We start from the raw sequence: 15,266 nt of genomic DNA, 5'->3' as shown, positions 1-15,266 counted from the left end.
GCTACCTAGTGCAGGCACTGGGATAGCAGCTCTAACATTGTAAGAGAATAAATATACAGCCTTATATTAGATACAGATCAAGACAGCCAATGCTTAGAAAAATCCATTGCACACCTAGAGTGAAATGTAGATTCCCTGGCTGAGATAGTTGAACAGAACATACAAGGGTTAGACTTTGTGTTCCTGCATCAGGGATCCACTTAGACTTGAACTACTTTTTCTTTCTTTTCTAGATATATTGGATTTTTTGCTAATATTCATTATAGAACAATATGTGAAATGTTCATAAAAAACATTCCTAAATGTTCCATAACCTTCCCAAACACTGTCTCTACCTGGAGACCAACTGTTTAAATATATTAGCCTACTCAAAATATTATATATTCAAATCATAATAAGACTGAAGCTATGGTGACAGCTAGAGGCGTAAATTGCTTCTGAGTAAAATTTTCACACTAAATGGACAACTGTGACCATAGAACAGGCACTGAGTTAACATGTCAGTGGTGGGCATAAATATACCACCTCCTGTTTAAACGTGTACACTGTGTTTAAACTGTAAGACAGAATTTGCAACACCTATTCCCTTGTTTGTCTTCCCAATATTTTATTATTGAATAAAGCTTACTTGTCTGAACTTTATTACTTGTCTATTTGGTTGTTATATAGGAGATAGGTTGCCAGGCATATTACTTCTATGACTTCTACCTTTTTGATTGCTAGTCTTAGTTATTAACTTTACTGAATATTGAATTAACTGAAAGTGAAAAGCACTGGATATAAGTGATTTTCGGTTCATTACCTCATTTGAGGTCTAAAAACCTATCCTAACTCTGGGACACATATTCTTGTGCTAGCCTATGTAAAGCACATAGAAGACCCCTTTGGTTTTTGCCTTTTTGTCTTCATTCTCACAGGTATGCTTGTTCTTTTGAAGGTTTTAGAGTATATTTCTTTGAGAGCCCATCATATACTGAAGAACATCTGGGAAACTCAGTCTTGTGGACAGAAGATCTATTGGATTCCTTTACTATCTGACCATAGACATCTATTTTTAAATACCTGGGCTGGACCACAGTGTATAAATCCCTCTACAAACACACACAAACACACACACACACACACACACACACACACACACACACACATAATTATTCCAGTTTTTTCTTTAAAGAATTTTGACTACCATACCTAAAATCTCTAAAATTAAATTTATCTTCCTATATCCAATTACTTTCATGCTCCTGTTTTGAAGATATTCTAAACTATATCATACTATCAATTTTACTAATTATTTTATTTATTTATATTTCAAATGTGATCCCCTTCAGCATACTCCCTCCATGAGGCCCCTACCACACTTCCCTCCATTCTCTAAAATGTTACTCTCCCACCCACCTCTCTAGAATTCAACTTTTCTGGGGACATAAAGCTTCCACAGGACAAGCACACACCCTCATCGCACTGAGGCCAGACAATGCAATCCTCTGCTACATATGTATAGTAGGGGTTATGTACTAGTACATGTATGCTTTTTGGTTGGTGGCTTAGTACCTGAGAATTCTGAGAAATCTAGTTTTTTCATGGTGTTGTTCTTCCAATAGGGTTGTAATTCCCTTCAGTTCCTTCAGTCTTTGATCAAACTCTTCCATAGGGGTTCCTGGGTTTAGACCAATGATTGGCTGTAAATATCTGCATCTGTCTCAGTCAGTTGATGGCATAGCCTCTTTTAGGACAGTCATGCCATGTTCATGTCTGAAAGCATATCTTGGTCAATTAACAAATGGTACCTTCTGAAACTGAAAAGGTTCTGTAAGGCAAAGGACACTGTCAATAGGACAAAATGGCAACCTAGTAATGGAGAAAAGTTCTTTACTAACCCTACATCTGATCGAAGGCTAATATTCAAAATATACAAAGAATTCAAGAAGCTAGACTCCAAAAAAAAAAAAAAAAAAACAAAAACAAAAAACAAAAAACAAAAAACAACCTAATGAAAAAATGAGCTCTAGAGCTAAACAAAATTCTCAATTTAGGAATCTCAAAAGCCTGAGAAGCACCTAAAGAAATGTTCAACATCCTCATTTATTGTGAAATAAAAATCAAAACCACGCTGAGATCCCATCCTAAACCAATCAGAATGGTTGAGACCAAAATGTCAGGTGAAAATAGCTGCTAGAGCAAATGTAGATAAAAAAGAACACTTTATCTTTGCTAGTGGGATTGCAAAGTGTTTTCCAGATTCCATAATCTGGAAAATATTCTGGCATTTCTTCACAAAATTGGAAATAAGTCTATCTGAATATTCATATATACAACTTCTGGGCATATACCCCAAAATGCTCTACCATATCATGAGTAAACCTTCAGTGTTTACAGCAGCCTTAATTATAATAGCGGGGGTTCAGGGACTATGCCGAACTTAGGAAATTAATCTGAACAGGAAAGAGAGTGCACCACAGAACTGGACAGCTTCTGGGACAGGCGGAGCCACAGAACCACTGAGGCAGCACGCTTTTCAGGCAATAGAAAGCCAGCCACCCTCCCAACCAAAGGACAGGTATCTGCCTGGTTAGGAAGGCCTCAGCCTCAGGAGCAGCAGATGCCACTTTGGTTCTGGGACGCCACCGAACTTAGGAACTTAGTCTGCACAGGTGAGAGTGTGCACTTCTGGGACCTGCCAAGCAACACAGCTTCTGGAAAAGGTCCTGTTTTTGGCCCACTTCTTCAGCCAGGAGGAGGTCCAAACACAAGATAATCTGTGAACCTTCCCTGTAAGAGGAGAGCTTGCCAGCAGAGAGATCTCTGAGCACTGAAACTCAGAGGAGAGAGTCTGTCTCCCAGGTCTGCTGATAGACGGTAACAGAATCACCAGAAGAACAATCTCTAAACAGAGTCAACTATAACAACTAACTCCAGAGATTACCAAATGGTGAAAGGTAAATGTAGGAATCTTACTAACAGGAACCAAGACCACTCACCATCATCAGAACCCAGCACTCCCACTTCGCCTAGTCCAGGGCACCTCAACACACCCGAAAACCTAGACCCAGATTTAAAAGCATATCTCATAATGATGGTAAAGGACATCAAGAATGACTTTAATAACTCACTTAAAGAAATACAGGAGAACACTGCTAAAGAGTTACAAGTCCTTAAAGAAAAACAGGAAAACACAATCAAACAGGTAGAAGTCCTTACAGAAAAAAGAGGAAAACACATCCAAACAGGTGAAGGAAATGAACAAAACCATACTAGACCTAAAAAGAGAAGTTGACACAATATAGAAAACTCAAAGTGAGGCAACACTGGAGATAGAAATCCTAGGAAAGAAATCAGGAACCATAGATTTGAACATCAGCAACAGAATACAAGATATGGAAGAGAGAATCTCAGGTGCAGAAGATCCCATAGAGAACATCGGATCAACAATCAAAGAAAATGGAACATGCAAAAAGATCCTAACTCAAAATATCCAGGAAATCGAGGACACAATGAGAAGACCAAACCTACGGATAATAGGGGTGGATCAGAATGAAGATTTTCAACTCAAAGGACCAGCAAATATCTTCAACAAAATTATTGAAAAAAACTTCCCAAATCTAAAGAAAGAGATGCCCATGAACATACAAGAAGCCTACAGAACTCCCAATAGACTGGACCAGAAAAGAAATTCCTCCCGACACATAATAATCAGAACAACAAATACACTAAATAAAGAGAGAATACTAAAAGCAGTAAGGGAAAAAGGTCAAGTAACTTATAAAGGCAAGTCAATCAGAATTACACCAACTTTTTCACCAGAGACTATGAAAGCCAGAAGAGCCTGGACAGATGTTATACAGACACTAAGAGAACACAAATTCCAGCCACAGCTACCATCCCCAGCTAAACTCTCCATTAACATAGATGGAGAAACAAAAGTATTCCACGACAAAAACAAATTCACATATTACCTTTCCACAAATCCAGGCCTTCAAAAGATAATAACAGAAAGAAAAAAAAAAAAACTAGGAAGGGAACCTTGCCCTAGAAAAAACAAGAAGGCTATCCCTCAACAAACCTAAAATAAAACAGCCACAAAAACAGAATGCCTACTTTAACAACAAAAATAAGAGGAACCAACAATTACTTTTCCTTAATATCTCTTAATTTCAATGGTCTCAACTCCCCAATAAAAAGATATAGACTAACAAACTGGCTACACAAACAAGACCCAGCATTTTGCTGCTTACAGAAACTCATCTCAGAGAAAAAGATAGACACTACCTCAGAATGAAAGGCTGAAAAACAATTTCCCAAGCAAATGGTATGAAGAAACAAGCAGGAGTAGCCATCATAATATCTGATAAGATTGACTTACAACCCAAAGTCATCAAAAAAGACAAGGAGGGGCACTTCATTCTCATCAAAGGTAAAATCCTCCAAGAGGAACTATCAATTCTGAATATCTATGCTCCAAATACACGGGCAGCCACATTCATTAAAGAAACTTTAGTAAAGCTCAAAGCACACATTGCACCTCACACAATAATTGTGGGAGACTTCAACACACTACTTTCACCAATGGACAGATCAAGGAAACATAAAGTAAACAGGGACACAGTGAAACTAACAGAAGTTATGAAACAAATGGATCTGACAGATATCTACAGAACATTTTATCCTAAAACTAAAGGATATACCTTCTTCTCAGCACCTCATGGTACCTTCTCCAAAATTGACCACATAATAGATCACAAAACAGGCCTCAACAGATACAAACATATTGAAATTGTCCCATGTATCCTATCAGATCACCATGCACTAAGGCTGATCTTCAATAACAAAATAAATAATAGAAAGCCAACATTCACGTGGAAACTGAACAACACTCTTCTCAATGATATCTTGTTCAAGGAAGGAATAAAGAAAGAAATGAAGGACTTCTTAGAGTTGAATGAAAATGAAGCCACCTCATACCCAAACTTATGGGACACAATGAAAGCATTTCTAAGAGGAAAACTCATAGATCTGAGTGCCTCCAAAAGGAAACTAGAGAGAGCACACATTAGCAGCTTGACAACACACCTAAAAGCTCTAGAACAAAAGAAAGCAAATTCACCCAAGAGGAGTAGATGGCAGGAAATAATGAAACTCAGGGGCAAAATCAACCAAGTGGAAACAAGAAGAACTATTTAGAGAATCAACCAATCGAAGAGCTGGTTCTTTGAGAAAATCAACAAGATAGACAAACCCTTAGCCAGACTCACTAAAGGGCACAGGGAAAGCATTCTAATTAATAAAATCTGAAATGAAAAGGGAGACATAACAACAGATCCTGAAGAAATCCAAAAAACCCTCAGTTCCTTCTACAAAAGGCTATACTCAACAAAACTGGAGAACCTGGATGAAATGAAGAAGTGTCTAGACAGATACCAGGTACCAAAGTTGAATCAAGATCAGGTTAATGATCTAAACAGCCCGATATCCCCCAAAGAAATAAAAGCAAACCTTAATAATCTCCCAACCAAAAAAAAAAAAAAAAGCCCAGGACGAGATGGGTTTCGTGCAGAGTTCTATTAGACCTTCAAAGAAGATCTACTCCTAGTTCTGCACAAACTGTTCCACAAAATAGAAACAGAAGGTACTCTACCCAACTCATTCTATGAAGCCACAATTACTCTGATACCTAAACCACAAAAAGACCCCACAAAGATAAAGAACTTCAGACCAATATCACTTATAAATATTGATGCAAAAATCCTCAATAAAGTTCTTGCTAACCAAATCCAAGAACACATCAAAACAATCATCCATCCTGACCAAGTAGGTTTCATCCCAGGGACGCAGGGATGGTTCAATATACGGAAATCCATCAATGTAATCCAGTATATAACAAACTCAAAAACAAAAACCACATGATCATCTCATTAGAAGCTGTGAACACATTTGACAAAATCCAACACCCATTCATGATAAAAGTCTTGGAAAGATCAAGGATTCAAGGCCCATACCTAAACATGATAAAAACAATCTACAGCAAACCAGTAGCCAGCATCAATGTAAATGGTGAAAAGCTTGAAGCAATCCCACTAAAATCAGGGACTAGAAAAGGCTGTCCACTCTCTTCCTACCTATTCAGCATTGTACTTGAAATCCTAGCCAGAGCATTTAGACAACAAAAGGAGATCAAGGTGATACAAATTGGAAAGGATGAAGTCAAAATATCACTTTTTGCAGATGATATGATAATATGTATACGTGACCCAAAAATTCCACCAGAGAACTCCTAAGCCTGATAAACAGCTTCAGTGATGTAGCTGGATATAAAATTAACTCAATCCAGTCAATGGCCTTTCTCTTCACAAAGGACAAACATGCTGAGGAAGAAATTAGGGAAACAACACCCTTCTCAATAGCCACAAATAATATAAAATACCTAGGCATGACTCTTAGGAAGTAAAAGATCTGTATGACAAGAACTTCATGCCTCTGAAGAAAGAAATTAAAGAAGATCTCAGAAGATGGAAAGATCTCCCATGCTCATGGATTGGCAGGATCAATATAGTAAAAATGGCTATCTTGCCAAAACAATCTACAGATTCAATGCAATCCCCATCAAAATTCCAACTCAATTCGTCAACAAATTAGAAAGAGCAATCAGCAGATTCATCTGGAATAACAAAAAACCTAGGATAGCAAAAACTCTTCTCAAGGATAAAAGAACATCTAGTGGAATCACCATGCCCAACCTAAAGCTGTACTACAGAGCAATTGTGATAAAAACTGCATGGAACTGGTATAGTGACAGACAAGTAGACCAATGGAACAGAATTGAAGACCCAAAGAAAAACCCACACACCTATGGTCACTTGATCTTTGACAAGCAATCTAAAACCATCCAGTGGAAAAAAGACAGCATTTTCAACAAATGGTACTGGCACAACTGGCTGTTATCATGTTGACGATTGCGAATTGATCCATTTCTATCTCCTTGTACTAAGGTCAAATCTAATTGGATTAAAGAACTCCACATAAAACCAGAGACATTGATACTAATAGAGGGGAAAGAAGGGAAAAGCCTCGAAGATATGGGTACAGGGGAAAAATTCCTGAATAGAACAGCAATGGCTTGTGCTGTAAGATGGAGAATCGATAAATGGGACCTCATAAAATTGCAAAGCTTCTGCAAGGCAAAAGATGCCTTCAATATGACAAAAAGACCACAAACAGATTGGGAAAGGATCTTTACCTATCCCAAATCGGTAAGGGGACTAATATCCAATACATATAAAGAACTCAAGAAGGTAGACTCCATATATTCAAATAACCCCACTAAAAATGGGGCTCAGAACTAAACAAAGAATATGCCCCAGTACAGGGGAACGCCAGGGCCAAAAAGGGGGAGTGGGTGGGCAGGGGAGTTGGGGTTGGTGGCTATGGGGGACTTTTGGTATAGCATTGGAAATGTAAATGAGCTAAATACCTAATAAAAATGGAAAAGAAAAAAAAAAGAAAATATATATATCATAAAATTCTGAAATATATAACCTAAGGTTGCTCTTTAAGTCCTTAAAAAAAAAAATAAAAACAAAAGTTATAGTAAGAAGTAATAAAATCAAAGGCAGACATGAATGTGAACTAGAGCACAGAATAAGGCAACTCAAACAAAAAATACATTCTTTTAAAAGCTTAAAATAATAAAATCAAATAAAAAGTGTAAAATACAAAAGTGGGTGGTGAGTGGGAGATGCTAGATATACAAATGACATGAGAAAGAGAGACCAAGAGAGACGAAAAAAGGATTTTGGAGCTCTCCCAGGAACAGAAGGAAATTTGGAGATGTACTGTTTCTCTTTGCCCCATACAGGAGACATCCATAATTCTGGTTACATCAAGTTCTCTACCCTCTCTGTATTGTCTGTGTTTGATGCACCAGTCTTTCCATGTGTCAATTCGTGTCTGTTTTTGTTTTGTTGTCTGAACAACTGTTGTTATGTTTCATGTTGAATAAAAATAGTTAAAACTTAAAAAAAAAAAAAAAAGTTCTCACCAGAGGAATACCGAATGGCAGAGAAGCACCTGAAAAAATGTTCAACATCCTTAATCATTAGGGAAATGCAAATCAAAACAACGCTGAGATTCCACCTTCACACCAGTCAGAATGGCTAAGATGAATAATTCAGGTGACAGCAGATGCTGGTGAGGATGTGGAGAAAGAGGAACACTCCTACATTGTTGGTGGGATTGCAAGCTTGTACAACCACTCTGGAAATCAGTCTGGCGGTTCCTCAGAAAATTAGACATATTAACAACAGAAGATCCAGCAATACCTCTTCTGGGCATATATCCAGAAGATGTCCCAACCGGTAAAAAGGACATATGCTCCACTATGTTCATAGCAGCCCTATTTATAATAGCCAGAAGCTGGAAAGAACCCAGATGCCCCTCAACAGAGGAATGGATACAGAAAATGTGTTACATTTACACAATGGAGTACTACACAACTATTAAAGAGAATGTGAGTTTCCTTCATTCGGATTCCAGATTTGGAGTATAGGGGATGTGATTACTTGGCATTATTCTATTTTAATTCATTCATTCATTCACTCAACCCTGTCCACCTTCTTATTATTACACATCCCATATCTACTGACCATCCACTGTATCCAAGAGCATGTCCCCAAGCCACCTGATCTCTAAACACCCAGGGGCCTCTAGCTTCTTGAGACCTCAGTGCATCATCTCTGATTGAACAGAGATCAATTTTTTTTTCAGTGTATATTTTGGGGATAATCTAATAGTTGGTATATGCTTCCTGTTTGGTGGTCTATCATTTGGGAGAATTCTGGTCCAGAATAATTGAGACAGCAGGTCCTCCTAAAGGGATACTCTCCTCTTCAGCCTCCTTCAGTCTTTCTCCAATTCCCCAATGGTTCAGCAGATTCTGTCCATTGGTTGGTTGCAGACATATGCATCTGATTGTTTCAACTGCTCATTAGGTCTTCAGAAGTGCATTCATGCTAGTATTCACATTACAATTATGTGAATTCAGAAGCCAGCAGAGTTCGTGGACTGCAAGCAGGTCTTCTGAAAAAGCAATGCATGATATAATTACCTGAATTTTCTGGCAGTGCTCTTCAATATTGTGTTCTACGTGATGCAATATTCCACTCTCTTTCTCTATCTCTGTCTCTGTCTCTGTCCCTCTCTGTCTCTGTCTCTCTCTGTCTCTTTGTCTCTCTCTCTGTCTCTCTGTATCTGTCTCTGTCTCTGTCTCTGTCTCTGTCTCTGTCTCTGTCTCTGTCTCTGTCTCTCTCTCTCTCTCTCTCTCTCTCTCTCTCTCTCTCTCTTTCTCTCTCTCTCTCTGTCTGTCTCTCTCAATATCTATTCCTCTAACACTCAGTATGACTAATGATTCTCTTATCTTCTCTTCTACAAAGGGGATGATATTTTAATGTCATCTGCAAATTGTTATTCTGAATCGGAGTAGGGAAAGGACACTTTAAATCTGTTGTTACACCCAAGAGCATGGCTTTTAAAACCTGGTGAATCAGTAGAAGATGAGACAATGTATAGAAGAGGTTGCTTCTTTTGCTTTGGTTTGGTTTAGCTTTGTTTATTTCTGTTACACGCAATCATTAGAAGAAACTCTGTGAAATACTGCCTAATGCAAATTTCCTGAAGGAAAATAGGTACCTCAGAACCAAAATTATATTTCTCAGTTACAATATATAATATATATTATTAGAGATATTTTTTTCATTAAACCTTGAACAGAATTTTTCTCTGATCTTAACAAAACTGCAAAGTACATGGGGGATAAAGGTGCACACTCTCAGGTGTGCATGGAATGACAATATGTTGAAGACCTTATTAGCCTCCATGTCCTTACCCTATGTACCATCTTGGAAAAAAAATATGCTGAAAGTCAAGAAAATGGCTTACTTGAATATGCCAGGGAGATTTCTAACCAAAATGTCACTGTGTATATCTCTAACACAAGGTAGACCTGGTATTGCAAGAGACAGTAAATGGCAGTAACATTGGTGCACTCTAGGATATGGGCCTGTTCTAAGTGTACATCAATAACAACAAAGAGAACGAAAATTTGCAGCCTAATTGCATAAAGGATATAGATATATCTATCTATTTATCTATAGATTAGATAGATAGATAGATAGATAGATAGATAGATAGATAGATAGATAGATAGATAGATAGATAGATAGATAGATAGATAGATAGATAGATAGATATAATAAATACACAATGATACACACACACATACATATATATTATATATAATATAACACTTATAAGCATATACATATAATACATATATACACATATCCATCTGTTAAACAAATATGATATATGATATTTGTGCACAGCAAGATTTCAGTTTCATAATGATGATCACCTTTACATATAATCAAATGAATCTGACTTTTTTGTCTACTTCAATCTAATTTATATCACTCTTCATATATTAAAAACTCTTGATACATTTTAATAAATATCAGTAATCCTATTGCTGAATATAGAAAGGTTTGTTCCATTTTCTCTTCATTTTTGTCTTGGTTATATTGTTTAATTTCATATCCCATGTTATCTCCTGTTTTAGATTTCCCCCTGGAAATCCCTCATCTGACCACCTCACCTGCCTCCGAACCTGTGCTGTCCCATCAATTCACCCACTCCATTTCTATACTAGAAAATCCTACCGCCTGATTTTACTGGACTTAGGATCAGTTATCTACTTTCTCATTCACAAATGCTATCTCTGTGAGATGTAAACTTTACTGTTGTATAGTAAATTTGATATTGGTAAATGATCATGTCAAGAAAAACTAACTACAATCAAGCAGGATTGGTCCAACAGATTGTATATGTTCAGCAAGTTTACCCCATTCACTAGGTATTATGCCCATTGCAACAAGTTTAAGAAATGTTCCTGACCCAACTAGCAGCTGAAAGAGTCAGATGCAAACACTTGCACCCAACCAATGTCTTGAAGCAGTTGAACACTATTGTTGAATTAACTAAGTTTAAAAGATGGTGAAGAGGAGGGCAGCCCTGTAGAAGGACCAACAGTCTCAATTAACTTGCTCCCCCAAGATGTCTAAAACTCTGGACAACCAAGGAGACAAAATATGCCTGCTGATATGAGGCCTCAAGCACACATACAGAAGAGGATTGCTGGGTGTGTGTTCCATCTGAATAGATGCACCTAATTTTCAAGAGAATGGAAGTTCCAGGGGGGTTAGATTTCTGGTAGTTTAGAGGTGAGGTGTGGAGACATTTTTGTGGAGAGTATGAGGTGTGAAGGAGGTATGGGATGTGGAACAATTGGAGGGTAGATAGGGTGGGGAATAAAATCTGGACTGTAAATAGAAATAATTATAAAGAAAGAAAAAAAAGACAAAAGTTATTGCAATTGCACTGAATTGTGGAATATTAGTGGAGAGTGGTGTGTTCAAGGGTTTTATTTCATTTTCTCTATAAAAATGCATTCATGGAAAGCAAGTATTAAGATTTTTAAGGATCCAGGACTATTTTGGAAACTGTTCAGAGAATGTTCTGCCAATGCTGAATATCTGAGTTCTGTTCCTCTATCGTCGTCTGCTATTTCATAACTGTTTTTGTGTCCTTTAAACTGCAGTTTGAGTATCAAGACGTTCTTTGCAAACATGACATTTTCAATCCAGTTTCAATGAGTAAAATGTGGATTTTAATGCAGGATGTATTCCTTAAAGGGATGTTTCTGTGGAGACTAACATGAAGAGACATTTTTTTTAAATGATGATGCATTTTAGACCAAATTCTCATGCTGTTGATGGATGAATGTGAAGGATTTAGTGTAGCTGCAAACATACACTTATCTTTTTGGAAATGTTATTTTCTAGGATGTAGTAAAATCAAAATGTTGCCTCCATTTTCATCTATTTAGAATTTTCTGAGTCCAGGACCTCAATCTGATCCGGAAAATGAGGCCAGATTATCATAAAAATTGAATACACGATAATATCAGTTTTAACATTTTCTTTCCTAACAAAATGATGATTGCTTGTTGACATATTTACAAACTTTCTTTATTTTATTCTGTTTTTGTTTACATTCCTTTATCATATTTTTACAGTGGAGTAGTTATCCCAGTCTCAGCCTGCACCCTGACTTCCTCATCACATACCTCTGCCCTCATCAGCAATAGGATATACACACATCCCAACCCCCACATATTCCCAATGCCTAGGACCTCAACTTTCTCTGGTGTTTAGGTGTATCTTCTTCCATTGAGGCCAGGTCAGGCAATCCTTTCTGTATATGTGTCAGGGTCTCATATCCGCTGGTGTATGCTGCCTAGTTAGTGGCATATTATCTAAGAGATCTTAGTTGTCCAGAGTAGCTGACAGTGATGTTAGTCATTCTATTGGTCACACTCCTCAGCTTCTTCCAACTAGCTCCTTATTTCAAAAACAGGGTTCCCCAAATTCTGTCAATTGTTGGATAAGATATGTGTATATTTGAAAGCAGAAAAAAAAAAAAGAATGATTTCACCTTAGAATACAGAGCCATATTTTGGAGAACACTGAAAAAAACAGAGAGTATTCTCTCATGAATATGTTCCTACTGGAAATAAGAAAAAGTGTTCTTATTTCATATTTGTTGATTCTTTAGGTTGATTTTTTTCTCTGATACTTTTATTTATAGCCCTATTTGACCTGGGACTTATTTTCTATGCAAGGTCATAGATTCAATTGCCAAATCCAATTTAATTGGTAAATAGCAGGACAGAAATCTTCATGAAAAAAAATGATGAATAACATTGAAATAAAAATTTGAGAACTTTATTTCTTCCAAAGGAAAAACGAAAGTAAATGAGTAAAGATTTTATGGAGAATGTACATTAGATTGGTGGATAAATATTTCTAGACATCACTGGATGAATAAATGTGAATTATTCCAAAACAAGATAAATGCAGTGTAAGTCAATAATTTAAAGAGATGTACCAAATTAATATTTGACAGTATTCCTGAGCTATGTGTTCAGATATCTGACTTCTATCTGACACCTTGGATAGAATTCAAGTCTGGTCTTATTTCAATGATGTAGATCTTGGGTGTAAAGATGCATCCAAGCATCACTGTACTGGATGCCAAGATTGAGAAGACCTCTACAGCAGCCATGACCATGCCCTTAGTCCTATGTGAGTCATGGAGGAAGGTGACATAAACACTGCAGAATCCTAGCACGACAAAGGTCAGGAACTTGGCTTCATTAAATGTTTCAGGAAAATTCTTTGCCACGAAATCCACAGTGAAGCTTCCAAGGGCAAGGCAGGTCAAGTATCCCAAAATTCAGTAGAATGCAGTAACTGAACCCTTGTTGCACAAAATGATTATCATTATCATCAATATCAACAAATATCAATATCAACAAAAGGAGGAGAAACTGAGAGCCAGATTACCCACAGAATACATTGATATGGAACATATCAGAAGGATGTATTTCATTGAACCTGATAAAAGGAGGTTCCTTAAACCTCTTCCAGGTTCTGTGATTATGAAAGCCAAACTACAATGATTGTTTTGGCAAGCAATGTGGAAACAGACACCATGAATACAATTCCAAAAGTGATTTGTTGTAAGGCTACATTTTTTTCTGTTAGGAAGACCAATGAAGAAAAAGGAGCATGAGAAAATGGAACATGAGTGACATGAGTAGCTGATGAGAAATGTGGAAAGACATAGAAGGAAGGACAGGAAGCAAGTTAGAGAGTAAGAAAGGTTAAAGCTTAGAGAAAGAGGTGAAAGCTTAGAGAGAGTAAGGATTGTAAAAGTTGAGAGAGAGAGAGAGAGAGAGACAGAGACAGAGACAGAGACAGAGACAGAGGGAGGGAGGGAGGGAGAGAGGGAGGGAGGGAGGGAGAGAGAGAGAGAAAATAGAGATAGAGAGAAAGAGAGAAAGAGAGAAAGAGGGAGACACTGAGGTAGGGCCAAGTAGCCTCTCATATATTGGGCTTGCTATCTTGCTGTTGCTAGGTAACTGGAAGGAATCTAACCTGAAGATCAGAAGCTTTGGTCATTTTGTATATAACTTCTAGCCATTACCCTATCCTGAGCAGGGGTGCCTGTGGGTTGGGTAAATTCACCAGGGGCCAGTCTTCCAGAAGTACTGAGGAAATGCCTTCCTTCCCATGTAGGTGAAAATTACGACCCATTAGGTTTCATCAGGTTTAAGGACTTCAGCATGACTGGAGACCAGGCATTTGGTACATAGCCCAATGCCCCAAGCTCAATGATCAAATTTAACTCTAGCATCCAGAGTTTGTGGTTTCTCAGCAAAACAACAGCACAGACGATGTGAGTTTGAAACTCTGGAGACTTCCACCATATGAAATCAAGGCATGGAGGTTGGGTTTGGTAAAATGATCTAGAAGAAATCTGTAAAACAGTGAAAGGACAATTGAAAAGACTCATATGGAAAAGATCAGCAACAGGGAATGCCTCAGGAGACCATCCTTGTATTCATAGCTTCTCAAGACAAAATTCAAATGACCAATAGTACTGGAGGAGAGTCTGTGAATGCATCAGGGAGGGGAGAGTAAGTGTTAGGAGGGAGGGTGAGATAGAGAAAAAAGTAGAAGGAGAAAAAGAAAGAGAACGAGAAGGGAAAGTAGAAGGAGAAGAATATGGAGAGGGAGATCAGAAGAAGGAAGGGAAGAGGAAGGGGTGGAGCAGGATGACAAGGAGAAAGAGATGGAAGAAGAACAAAAAAAAGAAGAGGAAAATGAAAAAGAAGGAGCAGGAGGGGAGGAGAAGGAGAAAAGGAGAAGGTGAAATAAGGAGGAGAGAAGGAGAGAAGAAGAAGGAGAGAGGAGGAAGAGATGGGGAAGGAGAAGAAGTAGAAGAAGATGTGGAAGAAGAACTAAAAGAAGAAAGAGGGAGAGGAGAAAAAGATTGAGAAGGAAGAAGAAAGAAGGAGAAGAAAGAAGAAAGAAAAGTAGAAGAAAAAAAGAAGAAAGAGGAGGAGAAGGAGGAGGAAGAGGAGGAGAAAAGAGAAGGAGAAGGCAAAGAAGGAGAAGAAGTAGAAGGAGGAGAAGGAGAACATGGAGAAGAAATGAGAAGAGATGAGAGGTATAGTTAGGCAGACACAGACAGAGAAACACAGACACACAGAGAGAGTCGTGCACATAAACATTCACACAGAGACACACAAGTAGGCACAGAGACAGAGAAAAATATACATATAAAGAGAGACATGCACAGAGACATTCACA

Source organism: Mus musculus, chromosome Y, assembly GCF_000001635.26.
Source record: "Mus musculus strain C57BL/6J chromosome Y, GRCm38.p6 C57BL/6J".
NCBI lineage: Eukaryota > Metazoa > Chordata > Mammalia > Rodentia > Muridae > Mus > Mus musculus.
The sequence above is the reverse complement of the archived record's forward strand: the minus strand, read 5'-3'. Positions refer to the sequence as shown.